The sequence below is a fragment of the Marmota flaviventris genome, chromosome 17, assembly GCF_047511675.1.
Source record: "Marmota flaviventris isolate mMarFla1 chromosome 17, mMarFla1.hap1, whole genome shotgun sequence".
In the NCBI taxonomy this organism is placed as follows: domain Eukaryota; kingdom Metazoa; phylum Chordata; class Mammalia; order Rodentia; family Sciuridae; genus Marmota; species Marmota flaviventris.
Window position 1 is genome coordinate 44522290 of NC_092514.1, and position 22630 is coordinate 44544919.

General features: G+C 48.5%; 1 long non-coding RNA gene across 2 annotated transcripts; it reads right to left on the minus strand.

The window, feature by feature from the left end:
- Positions 1-181: 181 nt before the first annotated feature.
- LOC114082465 (uncharacterized) lies at positions 182-22066 on the minus strand. Of its 2 annotated transcripts, XR_011705172.1 has the most exons (7): positions 21155-22066; positions 18244-18357; positions 17491-17562; positions 9281-9471; positions 8611-8661; positions 2079-7568; positions 182-520 (listed from the first exon to the last, which is right to left on the minus strand). It is a non-coding gene; the product is annotated as an uncharacterized lncRNA (long non-coding RNA). The 2 variants fall into 2 exon arrangements; XR_011705173.1 differs by lacking the exons at positions 17491-17562; positions 18244-18357; positions 21155-22066 and adding an exon at positions 17125-17210.
- Between the last annotated feature and the right edge of the window lie 564 nt (positions 22067-22630).

A 22630-nucleotide genomic window follows, 5' to 3' on the forward strand; every position in this document is an offset into this window, starting at 1 on the left:
TAAACACAAATGGAGGCAACTTTTCATTTCTCTGGTTAGACACAGTGCACAGTCACCCCATTCCTGCAATCATACATGTACATAGATTAATACAATCCACCTCATTCCACCATCCTTCCCACTCCCATATCCCCTCCCCTCCCACACTCCCCTCTGCCCAATCCAAAGTCCCTCCCATCTTCCCTTGCCCCGCCCCCCATTATGGGTTAGCTGTGTGTTTGGTTGTTGTCAGTCCTGTATTAAAGACCAAGGAAAGGACTGTGTATATGACAGAAGTAAGGGGTGGCAATGCACCATAGTATGAGAGCCCTCTTACAGGATGAAACAGTCCATTTGTCCTGTTGCTTAGTTTATTTTCCTCCTGGCATTGATCAGCCAGCCCTCAAGTGGCTGAAGCAGGGCTGTTGTTTCCTCAAGCTTTGGTGTGTGCAGGCTAGCCAGCTTCCAGGGTGACCAGAGCAGGGCTAGTGTCCTTCTGATCCTCAAGCTTCTCTGGTGTTTCCTTCTTCCTGATGGTCAGCTGAAGGGGAGCAAAAGAATGTACATGAGATTCTATTACAGACAGTCTAAAAAACCAAAAAGAACAAAATATTACATAATACACTATGTATATGTGTGCGAGTATATATATGTGTATGTGTGTGTGTGTGTGTGTGTGTGTGTGTACACACACACACATACATTTGGTGATACTGTAAAGAGGAGTAAAAAAGTTGTGGACACTGCTCCCTGTGTGTGCGGCAGAGGTGGGGGATATCCTGGAAGGTTTGAACTACATAGATTTATCTCAATGTAACTTTAAACAAATTTGAAAACAGCTTTTAATTCCATGAGCATGACCCAACATTTTATGCTTTGGTTTATGACCTTCCATATATTATTATTTCCTCTAAAAACATGATGTAAATTTCAACTCCCTACCTCACAGGTCAGTTGTCATCCAAAGGTGCACTTCTAGGTGTGTCACCTTTAGTCTGAGAATATATTTCTGCATGGAAATATTGCTGAATGCCTACCTGGCTCCCAAGGTGAGGTAGTGCAGAACAACTTGATTTGCCCATGGCTTATTGTCGGGAGCTGCCTTGGATGCAGATGCCTTTAAGCCCTGATGCACCGGGTTCTGAACAATTATTGCATTCAGTCTGGCAGGGCAGTGCCAGGTTGCAGTAATGTGGGCGTCACCCCAGCTCAGATAACAAGGCATGGCTCCAGGTGTAGGCATCACCCACTTGGGTTGAGTTACACTCATCTGTTCCCTTGTATTCCGACCCCTTTGCCCTTTTTGGGATAAAATGTTCTATGGAAACTCCCCTTGTGTGTCTCCTATGTAACAATAAAGAATTCCAGTGGCTCTGTGTCTTTCCATGGGCCCTTACGTTCACAGAGCCACCCCTGGATTATTGAAAAGGTACTTCTGTGTGGTTGTGTGCCTTCTTTGTCATTTTCTTAAGTTATTGGAATAGTCAGATTTATGAACCATGCATTAGGTCTCCAGCTATGACAGATGGTGATAGCTTATCATCCTCACCATCTTTGTTTTATCAGATGCAAAACCAAGGTTGTACCTAGTTCTGGACCCTGGACAAGGTCACCCAGTTAAAAGGGATGTGAATTCAGCTCTACCAACTCTGATGCCTTTGCCTCTCCCCACACTACCCTTTGCAAGACAAAACTAGGTAACATATTTTTCCTTTCTTGATAATCTCATGGAAGAAGCCAATGTCAGACTAACTTTGGTAGTTCTAGGAGGGTATTTTCCCAAAAGGGGGCTTTTCCCCAAGTCCAGGTGGGTGGAGTCTGTCCAGTCTGGCTCATACCACTGCCCAGAGCCCAAGAGCCCAGATGGCTTTCTCTGGAATCCAGAGTCCCCTTCAGAGAGGAGTGTGAGGGTGAGTTAGGAAGCTGCTTCCAGGCTGGACTCCCAGAGCAGCCAGAGATCCCTCTCCAGCTTGCCCCACAGGGTCAAGGTCCAGAGGAGGCCAGTAGCTCCACCTCTGCCCCCTCACCAGCAGGCTGGACCCACCTAGCCCCGCCCACTGCCTGCTGTGAGGACTGCAACCTTTGTTTAAAGTACTCACTTGTTTTCCTTGGATGAGTTCCCTGAGTCAGCACAACTCCTGCTCAAGGGCCCAGAAGGATTGGTGGGTGGTCCTGGGGGAGGAAAGGCAGGCGGCAAGCGGTGGGCACTGATGAGGCGACTGGGATGGAGACTGCCCAACTTCCCAGCTTCTGTGGTCTTGGGCAGCACAGCAGCATCTTTGGGATGGAATCACTGAAGAGGCCTCATGGAGTGGTAGCATCTGGTGGCAGCAGCAGCAACATGTAGCTGCTTCAGGCGTAGGGCATCAGGCGAGGGAGGTCCGGAGTTGAGAGTTGGCGTGGGGGTGGCAACAGCTGAGGTGTTGGCATCCAGCTGCAGTTTGGGAGATCCCTTGCTGCATACTCACAGTGGCGGTGGCAGCAGAAGAGTCCAGAAGCTGCTGTGGTGACAACAGAGGGATGTTGCCATGATCATTTCTGTCCTGCAGTGCCACAGGAGTCTGGCTGCAGTGGGTGAAGTGGGCATCCAGTGCTGAGTATCGCTGTCTTGCGTCCATGATGGAGTCTGGTGGTGGCAGCAACAACATGCAGCTTCATCCGGGAGCCGGCATGGGGCACTGGAGTCAGGCATCATGGCGGGGGGTGAAGGGCATTGACGTTGGGCCCTTGGTGGGCAGCATCATAGTCCAGCTGGGGTTTGGGAGTTTGGTTGCTGCACGGTGGCGGCAGCACCAGTAGAGTCTGGAAACGGGGCTGAGGACACAGAGGCGTCCAGTGGTGAGCATCTTCATCCTGCTGGGGTAACAGGAATCCTGCTGCAGTGGCATCTGGCGACCATGTGGGGAGTCCAGTGGCTACAGTGAAGAGCTCCAGGCTGGTGGCGGCAGCGAGGGCGCAGGGCAGTGAGCCTCAGAGTGGAAGGGTGACGAGAGGCTGGAATGGCCTCTGCAGTGGCTGTTCCAGGCCCTGGGTCTTGGTCCTGGCTGAGCGGCCTGTTCAGGAAGCAGCACGTGGGGGGTGGCAATACCCAGGCAGCTGCTGAGGACCTTAGGCTGCCCACACCTGCCTCGCCTGGCACTGGCCATGAGCCCGCTGGGTGACTGCTCGCCCCATCCCCGATGTGGCCTCTGCAGGGGAACTAGGCCATCTGCCAGGTGGGGCAGCCTTGGGAGAGGACCCCCACCTTCCTAAGAGACATCCCACCTGGGCTGTGGGGGGAGAGAGCAGAGGAACTAGGACCTCTTCATCCTCAAAGTGCATTTCTGATTGGAAGCATTTCCTCTCAGAACTGGAACAGGACAAGGATGCCCTCTCTCACCTTCTACTCTACATAGTCCCGGATACTCTAGCCAGAGTTTAAACTATACTGCTGTTTAAACTCCACTACAGCTTAGACTACAGGACAGAGCTGTAGATGAAAGAAATTAAAGGGATAGGAATAGGGGAAGAAGAACTCAAACTATCCCTATTTGCTGATGACATGATTCTACACATAGAGGATCCAACAAAACTCCACCAGAAAACGTCTAATATTAACAAATTCAGCAATGTCACAGGATATGAAATCAATATTCATAAATCAAATGCATTTCTATCTATTAGTGATGAACCCTCTGAAAGAGAAATTAGGAAAACTATCCCATTCACAATAGCCTCAAAAATGAAATATTTGGGTATAAATTTAACAAAAGAGATGAAAGACCTATACAATGAAAACTAAAGAAAGAAATTGAAAAGACTTTCAAAGATGGTGGACCAGAGGGAAGCAGCATCTGTGTTGCTCTGTGATCCAGATCTCTCCTAGTAGGAATTCTGCATCTCTTGACAGTGTTAGAGGCCCCAGTACAGCTTCTCTCTACAGAAATGACCAGCGCTGTGACCTCGCGCAGGACTCAGGGCCTCAGTGTCCGAGCAGGACCCAAAGCCAAAGTTGCAGTTCACTTAAGACTTGGCCAGCGCCTTAGCAGAACCACCTACCAACACATCTGCAGACCGCCGAGATTCGCTCCACTCTCACGCAGGTCACTCAGCTGCTACCTCCCCACAGCACAAGGCCATTGGTTCCCCTGACATCACCAGACACCCCGGCTCTGGAAGCACACCGACTACATCTTGGAAAGCATTCCTTGCCATTTTGAGGTGGGCGTGGCTATCAGATCCTTCCCCTTTTGAGCAGGTACCTGATTCCAATTCCTCCCTCATGGAATTAATATTGTCAAAATGGCCACACTATCATAAACCTTATACAGATTTAATGTGATTCCAATTAAAATCCCAATAACATTCCTCATAGAAATAGAAAAAGTAATCATGAAATTCATTTGGAAAAATAGACACAGAGAAATCCTTATTGACAAAGCAATCCTTAGCAAAAAGAGTGAAGTAGGAGACATCACAATATCAAACCTTAAACTACTACAGATCTGTAGTAATAAAAACGGCATGCTATTGGCACCAAAATACACATGTAGACCAATGGTCCAAAATAGAAGATACAGAGAAAAACCCACATAAATGTAGTTATTTCATTCTTGACAAAGGTGACGAAAACATACATTAGCTAAACGATAGCCTCTTCAACAATGGTGCTGGGGAAACTGTAAATCCATATGTAGCAGACTGAAATTAAACCACGATCTCTCACCTTGCACAAACACTCAAAGTAGATCAAGGACCTAGGAATTAGACCAGAGACCCTGTACTTAAGAAATAAAATCAAGAATTAATAATGGGATGGATTCAAACTTAAAAGCTTCTTCTCAGCAAAGGAAACAATAATATGAAGAGAGAGCTCACAGAGTGGGAGAACATCTTTACTACACGCACATTAGATAAAACACTAATTTCCAGGATATATAAAAAACTCAAAAACTTCAACACCCAAAGAATAAATAACCCAATCAATAAATGGGCTAAGGAAATGGACAGACACTTCACAGAAGAAGATACACAGTCGATCAACAAATATATGAAAATATGTTCAACTTCACCAGAAATTAGAGAAATGCAAATCAAGACTACTCTAAGACCATCTTACTCCAGCCAGAATGGCAGTTAACAAGAATACAAGCAACAATAAGTGTTGGTGAGGATGTGGGGGGGAAAGGTATACTCATACATTGCTAGTGGCATTGCAAATTGGTGCAACCACTCTGGAAAGCAGTATGGAGCTTCCTCAAAAAACATGGAATGGAACCTCCATTTGACCCAGAAATTCCACTCCTCAATCTATACCCAAAAGACTTAAAATCAGCATACTAGAGTGATGCAGCCACATCAATGTTTATAGCAGCTCAAGTCACAGTAGGTAAACTGTGGAACCAACCTAGAAGTCCTTCAAGAGCTAAACTGATAAAGAAAATGTGGTATATGTGCACAATGGAATCTTAGCTTTAAAAGAGAATAAAATTATGACACTTGCAGGTAAGTGGATGGAGTTGGAGAATATTATGTAAGTGAAAAAAGCTAATCCTCAAAAACAACAGGCTGAATGTTCTCCCTGATAAGTGGATGCTGATCCATAATGAGGGGGGCAAGGGAAGAATGGAGGGACTTGGGGCAAAGGGGAAGGATAGGAGGGACGGGCATGGGGTAGGAAAGAGGGTGGAATGAGAGGGATATCATTACCCTAGGTACATGCAGGACTGCACATATGGTGCAACTCTACATTGTGTTCTACCAGAGAAATGAAAAGCTGTGCTCCATTTCTGTACAATGAACCAAAGTGAATTCTGCTGTTATGTACAACTAATTAGAGCTAATTAATTTTTTTAAAGTACATTTCTTTGTCTAAGGGTGGCAGAAGACCAAGACCAAGGACGGCACGTCTTGGGGTTCCCTCTGCCATCTATGCCCTCCACCCTTGTCCCGCCCCAGGGATGCGCTTTGAGGGGGAGGATTTGTAGCCCCACCCCCCACTGCCTCTGCTCTCAGTGGCCACAGTCCAGGAGAGATGTCGCTGGGGAGGGTGGGTGTCCTCTCCAAAGGCTGCCCCGGCTGGCAGCGGGCCTACTCCTCCCGCAGAGGCCGCAACCCAGGGAGGGGCAGGGCGAACCCGGGGTGGGGCGAGCTGCCACCCGGGGGGCTCAGGGCCGGTGCCAGGCGCCACCTGCGTGGGCAGCATAAGGTCCTCAGAGGCTGTGTGGGTACCACCGCCTGCCGTGTCCTGCTTCCTGAGCAGGCAGGCCCTGCCAGGAGCAAGACAAGTGGCCTGGGGAAGCCACAGCACAGGGCACCCCATCCTCTGGTCGCCCTCTGACTCTGAGGCCCACTGCCCTACGCTGTCGCTGTCGCCACAGCCAGTGCTCCACACTGTGGCCACTGGAGTCCCGACCTGGCCACCAGAAATGCTGCCAACACCTCCACTGCACTGGAAGCAGACTCCCGCCACCGCCAATGGATGAGGATGCTCCTATTTGGACGCCTATTTCCATGCAGCCACCGATTCAACTGGACTCCCCAAAGGGCCTTAGGGCGCCCAGGCTCCCTGATGAATGCCCTGCCCACAGAGGGATGCCGCTGGTTGCTGGGAACCTCCAATGTGGAACCCTAATGTGGAACGTTGAGGATGGCTGCTGTTCGCTTCCACACTGCAACTGGACTCCTCCACAGGTGGCGCCTACACCTCCAGGCTTGGGGAGGGTGTGGGCACCCCATTTTATCTGTGCCACCTGTTCATCCTGCCAGGGGATTAATTCACTAATTGGCTTTAGGCTCTCATAACAGGATCATTTCCCCTCTAAACCTTCTTGCATTGTCTCACCCATGAGCTTTTGGGGGACACCGAGAAACTCAACCATATCGCGTCTTCATCAGATAGCTTAGCAAGATCTTCTTCACGACTTGCTGTAGCTTCTACATCAGCACTTGCTGCTTCACCCTGCACTTGTCTTATATGGAGATGGGCCGCTTGCCTCCAACATCATGAACCAAATTCTGCCACCTTCAGACTTCTTCTGGAGCTTTCTCCCTTCTCTTGGCATCAGACAAATCTAATGTTTTGGCCTTATCTGGATGCGGTTTTGGCTTAAGGGAACGTGGCTTGTTTCATCTGTTCTCCAGACTATGAAAACTTTATCCCTATCAGCTGTTTTGCTTTCTTATCATTCACATATGCCCTGGAGCAGCACTTTAATTTTCTTTATGAACATTTCCCTTGCATTCTCATTGGGACTAACTATTCAAGAGGCACAGCTTTTTTTTTCTATCCTTTCTTTCCTTCTTTCTTTTTTTAATAGTTTTAGATCAACAGCATGCCTTTCTTTGTTTAGCTGTTTGTTTGGTTTTTTTTGGTTTTTTTTTTTTTTTTTTTTTTTTTTGTAGTGCTAAGGATTGAACTCAGTGCCTCATACATTCTAGGCAAGCACTCTGCCACTGAGCTACAGCCCAGCCCAAGGCACAGCTTTCTATTTGGAATGCAAAACATGGAACTCTTCCTTTTATTCCAACTGTTCAGTCCATTACAGAGTAATTAACTGGTCTAACTTCAATATTGTTTCTTAGGGAATGAGAAGAAGGTGAGTCATGATCTGTGAAGCAATAAGAAGACACATATTAAGTTTGCTGTCTTATATGAACAGGGTTTGTAGTGTCACATGACATCTAACCTAGTTAACGTCACAGAACACAGTAGGGGATAAAATGCCCTGAAATCCTCACCACCCTTTAGGCAGTCATCTCGGCTCCATGCACAGGGGTCCTGTAGGGGGCTCCATCTTCAGCTACTCAGTGCTGGGGGTGGCACAGCCTGGTGAATGGATTGAGCACTATTGTGTCAACATAAATGTTTGTTACTAAAATACTTACAATGCCATCCCAGACATTTAAAAAAAACCACCATCACAAAAAATAAAATAGACAGTTTTAGTGGGAGGAGGCGGATAGCTGTGGTGGGGCATCTGGCACAATGTGCAGGTGCTCACACGTGGGAGGTGCCCTCAAGGACTTTAGAACTAGGGCAGCGAGAAAACATTCTAGGAGAAGTGGAGGCTTCTGGTCTAATCGTTTCTTGACCCCCTGCCTCTGGCATTTGTGTGTGTGTGAATTTTATGTAGCTGCCAGGGAAGATGGCTGACTTTGAAAGAATGGGATGGCAGCTTGGGTCACCACCTGTACCAACTGGAAGATAATGATGTAAAGGGCCTCTCCTTCAGCTGGAACCTCCCAAGGCCCCCTGCATGGGGAGCTTCCCAGAGAGTGTCCAAGCAGGTCACATGCAGCAGAGCAAAGGGGGCAAAACTGTGAGGCACATGTGTGGGTGGGATTCTCCCCTCACTTTCTCTCCAGTCTCTATACAGAAAAGCATGGGCAATCCAGGCTGGGATTGGCTGTGCTGGAGAGGGATCCTCACAGGGCCTGGCTCTGGGCTCCAGCCACGCCTCTCTTCCTTGGGTACCCAGAATCCCACCACAGCTTGCTTTGTTCCTTCTACAGAGTAAGCCCCAGACCTCTGTCCTCTGCTGGGAAACAACAGGGTAGACCCTGAGGTCTGCCCAGCCATCCTCTACAACAGCCCCCCAAGTGACCACTCTCGAGACAGCAGCCCTCCCTCTTGGCCCAAAGAACACTCACTTCTTGTCTTGAAGGTACTCCTCCTCAACATATGGCTGGAGGCGTCCATACCTAGAGAATACCAGGAGGCTGTGACCTCTAATATCCTGTGTCCCTCATCTGTCGAGATGCCTGGTGGACTTGACTAACTTACTGACAATAACGGGAGCTCAGGAGGGCTGGGAGAGTTTGTCTGCACTGATTCCTAAATGATAGGCCAAGTGCCTGCCAAAGGTAGATGCTTCATATATATTTGAGCCATGAATGAACCCAACCACCTGCTGCCTGGCTACCTCAGGGCCAGGACCCTCTCAGTTGACCCCAGGGGTCCCTGTTCTGTCTACAGGCAGGTTGGAACCCTCCCAGATGCAACCCACAGACTCCTTCCCAAATGTGGAAACTGCTTTTCCTGAGGCCTCAGAAGAGTGAGGTCTGAGGCAGAGAACTTCCTCTCAGGGAGGGGACAGGCCCCCAGGGAAAGGCCAGAGCCATCGCCAGCCTGTGTCCCAGGACCACTCTGAGGCAAACACTCCTAGGGCTCATCCTACTTGGATTTCTAAACACCCAGGCAGAGTTCTCCTCTGAAAAACCCTACTTTCCTCAGAGCTGACGGAGGTTCAGAGTGATGCCCTGCATTCCCAACACCAGGCCAGGAGATGGCCATGGGCCAGGGCTTGGAGGTGATACACACCTTTTACCCAGCAGCTCCAGAGCCTTCTGGGTACTGGCCAAATCTTAGTACAAATACAAAACCCCATGGACATAGGGGGTGTTACCCTGCTGCAGGGCAGGCACCAGGCCATCCTCGAGCTCCCAGAGAAGTACTGTGAGGGTTTCCACGAGACAGGACACATCCACTGATGAACCTTGGTCATCTTCTCCCTAGGATGGGCAATCAAAGAGGGACATTTCAACAGGAAAACGGTAGCCATTTGCAAAAGGAATCACTGCCATACGTCAGGGGAAATCAAAATATTTTCCCTCCATATTCTCAGGAGACATCACACACACACACATACACACACACACACACACACACACACACACACACACAAACCTGGTGAGATCTGGCACTTTTGAAAGGGGAATCTGAATGTGGGTTAAACTATGGACACCTGTGGTGCCCTGTCCTGTCTCACTTCTGGTCTCCTTGGGAAAAATTGCCAGAGTCGTTGGGACACAGCGCTGACCCAGCACCTCCACACTCAGGAAAAGCCCTGAGGCTTAAGCACCCACAGATCTGTAGACAACAAGAACTCATGGCTCTGGGCTTGCTGTCTCAACACCAGTGAGCAGACTGGGACTGTTTGTGGACTGTGAGTGCCTAGCTACCAGGGTTCCAAGTTCTGTGAGTTCCATGGCCAAGGAAGTGAGGTCACTGTCTCAGGAAGTCCTTTGCTGAGTCCCTTTCTTACACAAGATGGTTCCAATGGCCCACTGGGCTGCAGTCTTCCCATGACATAGGCACAGGTGGACCCAGTTACACCAACACACCCTGGATCAGGCCCTCAGACAGGCCCGGGTGTAGCCAGCTCCCTTGGTTTGGGGAGACAGAGCTTGGTTGAGACCCTTCCCCTTCTTGTGGGTATGTGTGTGGCCCTGAGGAAGTCATTGTGCCTTGCAGGGCCTCCATAGCTTCTCAACATGTTCCCAGGGGTCATTCTAGCATCTGCTTTAGAGGTTGTCATCAGGGACATGTGCCCACACATACATGGACTCCCTGAGAAACCCTAATCCAGGAGTCATGCGTCTCTAATGCACAAATATACAGATAACATGACATAGGTAGTTAAGGGACAAAGGATGACATCCAACTTTACCATGAACTGAGTCCCACAGTGACAGAGGGAAAGTCAGCTCCTCTCTTGGCCATGGTCCCCACTCTGCACCACTGGAGGGTTATTTTCAGAGATAGCCTCCCCTTTGCCATAGAATTGCCCCAATGTCTCTTCCGAAATCAAATTGCCCCAATGTCTCTTCCGATCGTATGATGGGGTACACTACAGGGGATTTCAAACACCACAGCATCCTGTGCCCAAAGTCTGTAAAAGCTCCCTCCTCTCTCAGTGGATCCACATCAGCATCTGGTTTCTAAGAAACAGAAATCAACAAGCCTCATGGGGTATCACTTCCAAGTTTGAGTCACGGGAAGTCTAACTTAGTCTGGCTCCACAGGCCCACAGCAGAGGGCACTGCTGAAATTCCAGAGGTTTGTGGGGAAAGTTGGTGGGGCAGCAGGCAGAGACCTGAGGACCCCATGAAATGGCAAGGAGCTGGCATTTCTGTGCCTCCGTTTCTACATGCCTCCCATAGGTGAAAATGCTAGGGCTAAAAAATTCACTGATGCACAAAACATATAAGAAGCAAGGATGGTGTGGAATGGCCAAGAATTTGTTCCATAGCATGGCCACGACCACGGAAACGGACTTCTCTATCTCCATGTCTTTAGGGAAAGGCAAAGCCACTTCCTTTTGTTTTGTGTGCAGTTTAAAGCAACAGTTTCCTCCTATTCTTCCAACTAAACTTTGGAGGCAAGATCCCAGTAGTATGAACAAAGAAGCATCTCAGAGGCAATAGTACTCAATAGCTGAGGCTACTGGAGCAGAGAGAAGGACAGACAATTCAGCTTTGAGGTCTGGAAAGGAAATAGGAGACCAGTCCCTGAAGGGGACACTCACAAACCTAATGCATGTTCACTGAGCGCCCTGTGCTCACTGTTGAATGGAACATGAGGAGCTGATGTCTTTCCATCTCCTAAGGAAGTTCCAGATTTAGTTAGCCATCCCAGGAGACTCAGGACCATCATCCTTGTGCACAAGAGCTAAGTGGCTGCTCATTACCTTCCCACCAAAGGTGAGAGGCAGGTGATGCTAAGTTCTTTGAACTGATACTGAATTGAAAAATATTTTAATTGTATATGCTCTCCTGAAAAACCAGTAAATTCATCAGCTTCAAATTACTATAAGAAAGAACTAAAGGGGAGAAGATATGTTAAGCAAAGTAAAGATATGACAAAAATTCAACTTCCAAATGACCTAAATGCACTTGCAGCTTCTGTGCTATTTCCTGTTGCTTATAATACATAGCAGGTTTCATATGTGCTGATGGTGCCTTACAGGCTCCTGGCCTAACAGGAGAGGCTTTCCTCACACTAGAGCAGCTTCACCAAGCATCTGGATTTACACAGCTGCAAATTTTGAAAAGTGACACTAAATGATATCTCTCAAGATAAAGATGTCTGCTCAAAAACAAATATTAAAACTAGATAAAATTCTACTAGAATACAAAAATGTAGAAACTACGATGACATAACAAAATATTTATTAAACTCTAAGCATGTTATTTATTGACCCCCAAACAAATATTCCTATAGCAATTCTAAAAGACATCATCCTTATTCTTCCTTGAATTGCTTCTATCCATCAGAAAGATGTCATGTTCTTAAGGCTGGTTGATTTATTCCCTTCAAATGTGAATAAAAACCCAAATCTCAAAATTCCACAAAACCATTTATAAGAAGGGAAAATGTCCTTCATCCAATTCACAATGCAGCTGCAAAAATTCCCAATAAAACCAGAAACAGCCTATGAGAAGGTTTCATAAGAATTGCAATTAGCTATACAATGATATGCAGAAACCAGTTTTTTAAACACTTGAAAGTGCTCCTCAGCCACATCAGAAGCAACTAAGATATTTATTTACCACCTATTAACTCAATTTCCACAAGGAAAAAAAAAATCTTCCTCATGCTAAACACGATAGATGAAGGAAATGCAGTGTCAAAGAACAGCTCTCTTTGGTCATCAGCTCTGCGCTTCCCAGTTCACACTGAGGTTGACTTTCATCTTGCCCACATGGACCAGGACACTTAATTAACACACAGTCAGGGAGCCTGCCCTAGAAGGCTACTACTCCCCAGAGACTAGTACATGTGCTCCTTTGGCTTTCCTGACACTAACAGGTTATGAACATCCTTTCTTCTTAAAGAATAGGCTGATGGGGCTGGGGTTTGGGTCAGTGGTAGAGTGCTTGCCTAGCATGTGTGAGGCACTGGGCTCAATTTTCAGCACCACATATAAATAAATAAAATAAAGGTCCATTGACAACTAAAAGCAATATCAAAAAAAAAAAAAAAAGAATAGGCTGGTGAACACAGCACATCAGCTGTTTCATGTGAGTACTGATATCTATTAGTTGTTGATAGCTGTCCCATTCCCAGGGTTACCTGCTATTAAAAGGCAAGCTCACTGGGGAAGCACTGAGGACTCCTATCATAGCCTCCTGCTGAAAACCTCTATTGAACTCCTGCTTCAATCCTAAGCCTGCTGCTTCCTCAAACACAAGTCTATTGCATGATTTTACAAAGAGGGGGAACTGATGGAAATCACTGAGGGGCTGGAACACCTGAAGAAGGTCAGCCTGGCAAGTGACTAGGTCCTCTTCCAGTCTGACCTCTTTGGAACAATTTGGAAGAAAATGATTTCTAGACAAGTCACTTGATAACAAATTTATAGTTTCATATTTGAAAGCACCACCAACGAAAGCTTTAGTTACCAGTCAAGATATGCAGTTCATGAGTGTGTCATTATGAGAAGTAACCAAGAAAAGGGTTGTGGCTGAACTCGGACCATAGAGAACCCTCAGTGATCCACAGTGGCATAGGGCAGGGGGAGAGGTAGGGTCAATATGGGTAAATTCAATGCTCAGGACAATATTAAGAAGACTGTTAGATTAATTCAAACTATAATCCCCAGCCCTTTACAATAACAAACCATCCATTTAAGATCCACTCTCCCTCCTCCTGGCCATTTCCTAACAAAAGTACTAAGAGGCTCAGATCTGGCCAAAATGAAAGGCCCAGCAGGGCTTGGAGGCACACACCCGTAGTCCAAGCATTGGGGAAGATGGGACAGGAAAATATGGAGTTCAAAACTAGCCTCAGCAAGCTAGAGAGGTCTGAAGCAACTTAGCTAGACTCTGTCTCTAAATAAACATATTTTAAAAAAAAAGTCTGAGGATGTGTCTTAGTGGTTAAGAACCCCAGGTTCAATATCTGGTATAAAAATAAATAAATGAATGACTCATCAAATTTTCAGTCCTCTGGATGGTTCTGTATTTTCAGCAGTGCCCATCAGGAACCATGGCGATGAGGTTACCTTCTAGAAAGCCAATCACATTATATATTCCCACATCCAATACTGCTCAAAAACCTGTTCCCCTGGTTTGGATTCATCTCAATGAAATGCCTGACTGTGCCAGCAATGCTCCTGTGCAACGACTGTGAAGCACTTGACAACTACTACACTCAAGGCAGGCAAGGCTGGCATCCTGCACCTTTGGGTTCAAAGGCTGGAGAGTCCAGGTTCTGGCAGGGACTGCCCTGGCTTATTCTCCTTTGTGGGACTTTCCAGGACTTGGGCACCATGGGTCCAGCTTAGGACCTGCTAAGACACCCTAGCTATGGGTGCTTCTAATTTTACTGCCATCTCCAAAGTCATCCGAAGCAGAAACCCCTACGATCAATGCAGGGGACCAACACCATTTCCAGAAAGGCCACCTGCACTTGAAAGTCCATGCTGTGGAATCACTGGCTTCTACGACTACAGACCTCCCTCCAGATGTGATACTGGCCTTCGGAGCACTGAGCATCTGCTCCAAAAGAAGAGAAACTCCAAGCCCAGACAGCAAGCCTGGAGCATGAAAACCTGCAGCACCTCTAACCAGAATACCTCCAGTGACCAAGGGACAAAAGACAAGCAGCAAACATGAGCAGGGAGTCACCAATGCCCCTCCATTTAATGCTTGACACAAAGGCCACCCAAGCAGAAATCGAGGGGCCAGCACCACTCCAGAAAGACCAACTTGCATGACTATGCCCTTGGCAGTGTCCTCAGTGGAACCTGAGAGCAGAGAACCTGGGAGCAGCCTGTGGGTAATGAGCATCTCCTTACTAAGAGGAGGGACCCTCGAGCACCAGACAGACCTATGAGGCAAGCTTGGGCCTGACTCTCTGTGGCCCCCACCACCAGAGTATTTCCATGGTGACCAAGTTACACAGGACAAACAGCAACCATGATCTTGGAGCCACCTAGGCCCCTCCTTTCAGTGCCATCCCCAAAGGGCCCACCCAAGCAGAAATGCCCAAGTTTGTCTCGGGGCACCAGCACCACCATGAGCAAGGCTGCATCTAGGTGCACATCTGTGCTGGCCTCTCAACCTGGCAGCTCAGCTGGACCAGCCACCAGACCATCCTCTTCCAGGTCAGGACCCACTCCTGTGGGGTCCAAGAGAAAACTCTTTTGCTAAGATGACATCCACCTTCTCCCACATGGGACCTGGTGGCAGACTGCTTAGATGCATAGCACAGGTCTCACCCTGACCTCTGTGATCCTGGGGCAAAGTGGAGGCTCAGAGACATGATGTCCCCTTCCCTCTCACTTCCTGGCAGCTTTGCCCTCAGAGTTGGGTAGCAGGAGGTTTTCATTTTACTTGGCTCTCTGGTCAGGCTCCTCACTACTACAGAGGCCCTGTCCTGGCTCTCTGGTTTCCTTGTTGTTTGAGCATCTGGGAGTTCTCTGTCCTTAGGCCATTTGCTTGGATGGGGAAATTTGAAATTGGCTTGTGGTCCAGATAATGAGAAGGGATATGAGGTGCACAGAGGAACCACAATGTTTGGAAGGTCTCCTTCATAATATGTAAGTATAGGAAATATTAAGCCCAGACTACTCACTAGAAAGAATTTTCACAGAGTGCTCTGCTTATAGCTATAAATCTGTGACCAAGAAAAAATTATTTTCCCACTCTAACAGAGCATGGCCTCTGTATGGGCCAGAATCAAGAGAAAAATGGCCTTTAAGGAGGTCACTGGATTATTAGTCTTATGCAAATAGAATTGTTTTGTCAAAGACCAGGAAAATGGGATGAAATACGTAATTTTTTTATTCTACATAAATAAGCCTGTTCTAGACTCCTGGTGGGAAGACCTCCAGAAGCCTCTGCCACCTGGTGGGGGAGAGTGGAGAGCCACAGGGTGGGGTGGGTGAGCTGAGCCAGTGAGGTGCATGGGCTGCAGTCCTTCAGGGACCCTCAGTTGACCTTCACAAGAGAATCACAGAGGACAGGGTGGCTGAATCAGGAAGGCTGGAGGGATTTTCAGGTAACTTTAAAATAAATCTCACTGTGGGGAAGTGGGGCAAAGAGGAGGTGAGTCAGATGCCCCTTGGCTACCACTGGACAAAGGGGAGTGAGCAGAGGAAGGGTGTGCCACCCTGCCTGCCTCAAGGTCACCTGGGGTATGGAGCTTGGGGCAGAGGCCTTCACAGGCCCACATTCCCAGCTTCCTAGACCACTGGACCTTGAACCCAGATTCCTGAAGGTGACAGGAGCCAGGGGCTCACCTCCTGCCAGGTACCATCCTGCATGTTCCAGCTGCTACCAGCAACTCAGGTTTCAAGCTCCAACCAGGTCATCACCCCCTTATAGAAGCTTCCTAGACTTTTTATACCCCAAGTGGGGACCATGTGGTGCCTCATCCATGTTCTACTAACACCTCTTCTTGTTACTTGTCACAAGAACCCAAACTGTCATTCAGTCGCTCAGTGTTTCTCCAGTGTCCCCTGCATGCCAAGTGACATAGAAAGACATAAACTAATCCATGTGAATGAATAGACAGTGACAACCTGAGGCCAGTTCTCTACAGCAAAAATCTTGGTCCTCTGAGAACAAATAACCAAAAACCAGGCCTGACAGGGTAGTAGAGAGTGCAGGGAGGGCTTCCTCAAGGGGGTGATGGCCCGAGATCTGAAATAGAAGTAGAAATTACTTCTCTGGGCCTCAGTTTCTCCAACTCTAAAGCAGGGAGATCCTGTGTGTCACCCACCACTGCCCCTACAGAGCCGACCTGGAGTTCAAGTTAAGACAGATGTGGGGACAAGGTGCAGGGAAAAGAGCTACATGGAAATGGCCAGCAGCTTTGAGCTTTTTGTCTTGTTATGGGTGAGGCAGGGAGGAGGTGAGAGCTGGGAGGGGTGGAATAGGGCCAGTGGAGGTGGTGAGAAGGGAGGGTTTGGGGAAGTTCAAGGCACAGACTCAAAGACAGTTGGAGGATGGAGCAGGGAGGGGTGGTGTCTCCCTGCCAGACCTGGCTCTTTCCATGGTTTGGCCCAACCTTCTTTTCCTTCTGAATCCTGTCCCCCTCTGTCCCTGCACCCCCAGCTGCTCACAGGTCATTCCTCTGCCTGACCCACACACTCCCGCTGCCTGGCCTTGCTCATGCAGTCCCCTCACTCGATCCCCTCCCTCTCCTATTGGTCTCCCCCTCTGCACGAATTCCCCAGCCACAACCATCTCTTCATTCTTCTCTGAGCCCCCCACCCCAACTTGATGGGTCCCCCCCTTCCAAGCTCCCGGCATCTGGCCTCCCCTGCAGGGTTCTGCACATGAGGCTCTGGAGCCAGATTTCCAGAATTCCAGTCCCAGCTCTTCCAGGCAGGACCTTGACTAACTCATAATTCATGTCCTTTCCCAGATCCTCACCTTTACCACCAGGGAAATGGGTGATATGATTCCCTCTGTAAATATATGCAGCCTGGTTCATGGAGGTATTGATGCTCCGAGGTGGACTTCAGGGTTCCTGTAAGGGGGCGCCTTTTGGCACTTAAAGGAGTGGCCCTCGTGGCTCAAAGAACAGAGTTGGTTTTTGTCCCCTGTAAAGTGACCACTATAGGGATGGTCTAGTTAGTGGCGCTGAATATGTCGAAGCCCCATTTACCCTGTAAATGCTGTCTCATGCTTCTCTTTCCTTTACTTGAGGAGGAGATGAACAGAACCCCAAAGACAGATATGAGATCCGGGAGCTAGTTTGGGCTCCCAGGTTCCTGGATTGTATGGGGACAAACTTACAAGTTGAGGTGGCCTTTCCGAGGGTGGTGATGGTTCCTCCCAGGAGAGCTTCAGGGGTTCTGCACGGTCAGGCTTTGGGGGATGGCATGAATTGCACAAACATCAGTGGTTGCTTGCCCTGGTTTGTATTTTGCCTTCTCTCCCTTGGTCCTCATGGTGGTGCTCTGCCTAGGGGCAGCCACTGGAGCTGTTCTGTCCCAAGCTTGCCCCATGGTGTTCTCTGGTTTGGGGTGTCCCTCTACTTTTTTAGCAGATGCCTATTTCTGCCATGGGAGATGGAAGAACTGGGGACAAATCTGTCCTCCAAGTTGCAATTGAGGCAACTGACACTGGCAGCATTAAGGGGGATGAAACTTGGTTGTCCCATGCTGACTGGGACTGCCTGTTCTTGGGACAAACACTGGTCCCAGGCCCTGGCCTCTGAGTAGCAGCTGCAGAGGCTGATGGACTAGTTGCTCCAGTGGACTTGCAGCCTGGCTGCCAGCAGAATGTGTGTGGGTGCTGGCACGGGCCCCCATGGTGGGATTTCTACGTCTGTCAGCACCAAGGGCTGAGTGGGTTGGGCTGCCCAGGCTGGGGGCCTGCTATCAATGGTGGGAATGGAGCTACCCCTGGACCTGGAGCTCCCAGGTGTCCAAACTACTGACAGCTGGCAGAGGTGGGGGCTCTGGGCTTCTTCCTGTCAGAAACCCCAGGTGGGATGGTGGCTCCAGGGATGAGGGGCTGCTTCCCATGGGGAGCGTGTTTCTTTACCTTTCAAGATGGCCGACTGAGGAATCAGACCAGAGACTCTGCATCTAATAGAAGATAAAGTTGATCCTCATCTTCATCTCGTGGGGGCAGGCCCCAAATTCCTTAATAAGACTCCTATAGCACAAGAGTTAAAACCAAGAATCAACAAATGGGATGAATTCAAACTGAAAAAGTGTTTTTCTCAGCAAGAGAAATAATATGCGAGGTGAATAGGGAGCCTACATCCTGGGAACCAATTTTTACCCCTCAAACATCAGATAGAGCTCTAATCTCTAGAGTATACAAAGAACTCAAAAAGTTAAACAACAAAAAAGCAGATAACCCAATCAACAAATGGGCCAAGGACTTGGACAGAAACTTCTCAGAAGAGGACATACAATCAATTAACAAATACATGAAAAAATGCTCACCATCTCTAGCAATCAGAGAAATGCAAATCAAAACCACCCTAAGATACCATCACACTCCAGTCAGAAAGGCAGCCATTATGAAGTCAAACAACAATAAGTGCTGGCGAGGATGCAGGGGTGGGGGTGGGGGGGAAGGTACACTCATACATTGCTGGTGGGACTGCAAATTGGTGCAGCCAATTTGGAAAGCAGTATGGAGATTCCTTGGAAAGCTGGGAATGGAACCACCATTTGACCCAGCTATTCCCCTTCTCGGACTATACCCAAAAGACCTAAGAAGAGCATACTACAGGGACACAGCCACATCAATGTTTATAGCAGCACAATTCACAATAGCTAGAATGGGGAACCAACCTAGATGCCCTTCAATAGATGAATGGATTTTAAAAAATGTGGCATTTATACACAATGAAATATTACTCAGCACTAAAAAATAACAAGATCATGGCATTTGCAGGGAAATGGATGGCAAAGAAGGCCCAGTGTGAGAAGGTGGCTGTAGGCAGAGCAGGACAGCCATTGCCAAGGAAGAAATGCTCATCCATGGGGAATACGGGTAGGCCACAGAAATGAAAGTTTCCTTTGCCATCATATCTATAGGGGGACCTCTGAGGCTGCCACCACTTCTGGAACTGGCCTGTCCAGTCACCACTGAGGACCTGAACTGGGAGAAACAGAAAGCTCCGCAGCACATCCACTGCCTTCTGATGGGTGCGTCCCAGGCCATCTGGGACAGCTATACCATGCCCCCCAACCCCAGCCCATATGTGGGCCCCCTCTACCTGGGGAGGGGCCAAGCCTCTGGCATCAGTGGGCCTCAGCCAGACCTTGCCTTACCACCCCAGCACTGCCTCCCCGCCCAAAGTGGGTGGGCGCTGCTCTCTCCTCCCAGAGACACCCTCCCACCTCCAAACTTTGTGTCCCCCTCTTCCACAGCCTGCCAACTGTTGCTTGGCCCTTCCTCCCAGGCCCTCTCCCAGCACCTTGGCAGGCTTGGCTCTGAAGCCAGGGGCTCCCTTGGGGGCCACCCTCATGAACACCATTATGACTTCACAGTCCCCCTTCCCCCACATCTGGGGCCTCCATCTGACTCCAGTAGGAACTTCCTACTCTCTCACCAGGGCCAAAAGCCCAACAGTACTCACAGGGCCTCAGCAGTAGACAGCTCCAGTCTGCCACCTTTTTTTAAATTTTTACTTATTTTTTTAGTCATACATGACAGTAGAATGCAATTTGATGTATAATACATACATGGAATGCACATACATCAATCATATTGTCTATTCTATTCTGCTGCCCTTCCTATCCCCCCTACTCCTCCCCTCCTCTCCCATCCTTTCTCTCTATCCAATATAATGTGACACTTTTTTTTCTTTTTCTCATTACAACATCATACATGTATTCTGTATAACAATGAGGTTCTCCTTCCATCTTCTGTGCAACTCCCCTTCTCCCTCTTTTTCCCTCCCACCTCTCTTCCCTATTTAGTGGTAGTCTTCTTCTCATGCTCTTCCTCCCTATCCCATTTTGAGTCACCCCCCTTATATCAGAGAAGACATTCAGCATTTGTTTTTAGGGACTGGCTAACTTCACTTAGCATAATCTGCTCTAATGCCATCCATTTGCCTACAAATGCCATGATTTTATTATTTTTTAGTGCTGAGTAATATTCCATTGAGTGTACCTTTTTCCCCCGCATCCTCGCCAGCACTCATTGTTGTTTGACTTCATAATGGCTGCCATCCCTGGGGATGAAGAGTACCCTGGGGCAGCTTGCTGTTGGGTGGGCCTGGAGCCCTCCTCTCCAGGGTTTGGAGACCTCTAGTGGAGCTATAGGAGCTCTGATGGCCTTTCTCTTGGAGCAGGAGCTCATACAGAAGGCCCAGGATATCTCAGCTCTGACTTGGGAACTCTGGGTGTGGAAGATTCCCTGCCTGGGCACAAAGGAAGGCAGGTGGCTATGGGCCACCAGGAGCCTAAAGTCATATTGTGCTCCTCCAGTGATATGGGCTCCCCCTCTGATGTTCTCTATATGCAGGGCCTTCCACTTGCTCATCCACCCTTGGCCACTGTCTCCAAGGGCACTGAGCACAGTCTTCCCTGGGCAGGGCTCTCGGGTATACCATGGTGCTACAAGCTGGCAAGCAGTGGCTCTCTGCCTATGCCATACAAGGCATCTGTTTGCCGAGTGGGTGGTCTAGGCTGCAGGAGTTAGTGAAAGGTGCAGCTGACAGCATCATCTTCTTAGGAGACCAGGCATGTGGAGGATGGAGGTAATGTCCAGGTCTCCCAGGACCTGGGACCAGCAGCAAGGAGGCACTTTGCTCAGCTGCTGATGTGCAGTTCCAGGATGGCAGCAGGAAAACCTGGGAGTTGTGCCACGGGGCTGGCCAGAGTGGCCAACCACTGTAGATAAGGTCAGGGGACTGGACTTCATTCGGGACACTTCTGGCAGGTCCGTGCCCGCCAGGGCCGGGGCAGGGTTGAGGGACAAAGCTTACCCTGAGAAGTACCCATGGCAGCAGTAAGGGTTAGGGAAGACGACGGGATTCAGGGATTCCAGAGCTGAGCACAAAGGGTCCTTCTTCTGCTGCCAGCGCGGCTTGAGGCGAAAGGGCAATGTCAGACCCGTGGCCAGGATCCAGCTTTTAAAGGTTTGAGTAGATAATGCAGCGAACAGCAGCCATCCTCAACGTTCCACATTAGGGTTCCACATTGGAGATTCCCAGCAACAAGGAACTTCCAGATTTAGCTAGCCATCCCAGGAGACTCAGGACCATCATCCTTGTGCACACAGAGCTAAGTGGCTGCTCATTACCTTCCCATCAAAGGTGAGAGGCAGGTGATGCTAAGTTCTTTGAACTGATACTGAATTTAAAAATATTTTAATTGTATATGCTGTTGAGAGCCACAGCCGAAGGGGCCCCAACAAACTTCCAGCTGCCAGCAACCAGCTGCCGGCTGATGATTGGCTCACAGCAGCCCCAGCAACATCTAGCTGATTGGCTCCTCTGCGGTGATGCTCATTGGGCTGTTTCCCTGCCCTTTCAGACCACGGAGCTGCTCATTGGGGGACTTTTTTGGCTCCGCCCACGTGACCCAGCCAATCGGCCTCAAGAGCAGGAGGATTGTGGGAGGTGGGGAGAAGCTTGTGGGGGAGAGAGAGGCTTGTGGAAAGCCGGTGGTGGCAGTTGAGGTTCTGAGGGTTTTTCCTGAGAGGCTGTTTTGTTTGGCGTGTGTGGTTCTAAAAATAAAGTTAGTTTCTTTTGACAAGTGGCTCCTGATTGTGCCCAGCCAGATCAATGCCTATGCAAATATTTTAAGGCTAGGCCTAATGATGAATGTGAAGTAGAAATATAAAAATGTGTATTTTAAAATCCATATTTGAAAACTGAAGGAGGAAGATTGGGGTACAGCTCAGTAGCAGAATGCTTGCTTAGCATGCATGAGACCCTGGGTTCAACCTCTACCTCCACAAAAACAAACTGAAGGATAACTAATATATCATTTTAAAAATATTAATTTAGCTAGTTGTATTAATCCCAGAGCCTCCATAGGTTGAGGCTCTTAGCAATTTAGGAGACCATCTCAGAAAATCAAAAGGGCTAGGGATGTCACTCAGTGGTAAGCACCCCTGGAGTGTTTAGTACCCCAGTACCCAAAAAAAAAAAAAAAAAAAAAAAAAAAAAACTGTTGTCAAACTGATTAGTAGGGAGCAACAGAATATCTGGCCACTGAAAAACCAACTGAGCAAATAGAAATGTTTTAAATTGGAAACTTCCTGCTCTAATTCCCAAACCAATTGTATATGGTGGGTTTTTTTGTTTTGTTTTTGTCATACTGGGGATTAAACCTAGGGGTGCTCTACCATTGAGCTATATCCCTAACTTTTCAAATTTTTTGACACAGTCTAAGTTGCTAAGGCTCACCCCTAATTTGCAATCATACTGCCTCAGCCTCAGCCTCCTGAGTTGCTG